The 2097-nt window shown below is 40.8% G+C and overlaps 1 non-coding gene across 1 annotated transcript; it reads right to left on the reverse strand.

Annotated features, from left to right (window-relative positions):
* Window positions 1-205: 205 nt before the first annotated feature.
* LOC111909739 (small nucleolar RNA R71) lies at window positions 206-312 on the reverse strand. Its single transcript, XR_002856296.1, has one exon. It is a non-coding gene; the product is annotated as a small nucleolar RNA R71 (small nucleolar RNA).
* Between the last annotated feature and the right edge of the window lie 1785 nt (window positions 313-2097).

The following is a 2097-nucleotide window of genomic DNA, read 5'->3' on the forward strand; positions in this document are numbered from 1 at the left end:
GCATCTTGATGAAGTCAATGACATTGCAGATTACTTCAATGTCCCGAATGTCAACAGAAACACCGTCTTGCTTAGGATGCTTCCCATTACTTTCAAGGGAGCTGCTAATGAGTGGTTAAAATCACTTCCACCGGGTACGATTACCACTTGGGCTCAAATGCGTGAGCAGTTTCTTGACCAATTTTGCCCACCATCCAAGATAGCTAAACTCAAGAAGGCAATAGCCAACTTTGAACAACAGCCGGGGGAGTCATTATACGAAGCATGGGAGCGTTACAAAGGCTTGCTCAGAAATTGCCCTCAACATGATCTTAATGTTCAACAAGAGATGTCAATCTTCTATGATGGGGTCAACATTATGACAAGGCAACTCCTTGATTCTCAAGGACCTTTGACAAAGAAAAATCCAAGGGAGGTCAAGGAGTTGATTGAAGAATTCGCGAAGCACTCTCGTGACCCTAGGCAAGATGGAATCAAAGGCGGTGGAGGGGCCCAAACTGAAGAAATAGCAGCTATGATGGCTATGCTAAATAATATGGACCGGAGGTTAACACAAATGGACCAATCAATTCATGCTATAAGAGTTGGTTGCGAACGGTGTAATGGTCCACACTTGACCAAGGACTGCAATTTGGATGAGTATGGGAATAAAAAGGCTCAAGTATGTTACTCGAGTGGGGACAAGTACGATGAAGACTGGAGGAAACCAAAGAAAGAGTGGCTGCCATATGAAGAATATAAGAAGCGAAAGGAAGAGAAGTATAAGCAAACAAGTCGAGGCTTCTACCAAAAGGAGCAGCCACCAGTTGAAAAAAAAAATGATCTAGAGACCATGTTAGTTAAGTTTATGGAAGCTTCAGAAAAGAGACACGAGGCTACTGATTCTGCTATTGATGAACAAAGAACTTTGATAAAGACTCATCACGCAATGATGGTAGAACAACAGGCTCTAATAAAAAATCAACAAGCCTCCATCAATAATCTTGAAGTGCAACTTGGTCAACTAACAACTTTGGTTCATGAGAAGCTTTCCCCGAAAAATCCTGAAAAGAAGACTCAATCTCACATAATGGCCATAGATACTGAAGAAGAGGCCATCTCTGAGTTCCTAGAAGCATTAGAAGAGGAGCCACCACAGCCCGATCAAAAGCCAAAGATCGAAAATGAAGAAGCTGTTGGAACACCCAGTTCACGATGTGAGCCTGCTATACTCACATCGTAGGTTCTGTCTGAACAGAAAAATTCTGTCTTTGTTCAAGCATATCAGCCACCTTTGTCGTTTCCTTCCCGATCTGCCCTTAGTCCACTGGAAAGAGAGCATATAGAGTTTATTAAGCACGTGAAGGGTATCTCGATTAATACTCCCTTTGTCGAGTCGTTATCAAAAAGTCCCGACTATGAAATTTTTTTACAAGACTTGATAGACACTCGTCAGCAACTAAATAAGAATTCCAAAGTTATTTTAAGTGAGCAAAATTCAAGGGCTGTATTGGGAGACATACCTAAGAAGATGGGGGATCCTGGACGCCTCACTCTTCCATGTGAGTTTGGGAACAACATTAAGGTTTATGCTTTAGCCGATTCTAGGGCTAGCATAAATTTGATGCCATATTCATTTTATCAAAATTTGGATATTCAGAAGTTGAAGGCTACAAGAATGACTATGCACATGGCGAACCGTTCAGTGACACAGCCCCGGGGCATTATGGAATATATTTTAGTAAAAATTAGGAAATTCATTTTTCCAATAGACTTTGTAGTATTAGATATGAAAGAAGATCCCAATGTACCAATTATTCTTGGTCGCCCTCTGCTAAACACTGTTGGAGCTCTTATTGACATTCAGGAGTCTAAGCTCACCTTAAGGGTTGGTAATGAAAAGGAAATTTTTGGAATGGAAGATGGATTTCAAGGAAATCATGCTCAAGAAAAGGTGTTCAACATTGATGAAGACAATGAACTTGAAGAATTAGAGAAGCTCATGGAAGAAGAGATCAAGACAATTCATCAAGTCAAAAGAACAAAACCAAGAACATCTGTTCCATGTTTAGCTGAAGTCATTGCTTATACGAGTCCAATTTCTTGGGTGAGCAAGGA

This window comes from Lactuca sativa, chromosome 5, assembly GCF_002870075.4.
Source record: "Lactuca sativa cultivar Salinas chromosome 5, Lsat_Salinas_v11, whole genome shotgun sequence".
Taxonomy (NCBI): domain Eukaryota; kingdom Viridiplantae; phylum Streptophyta; class Magnoliopsida; order Asterales; family Asteraceae; genus Lactuca; species Lactuca sativa.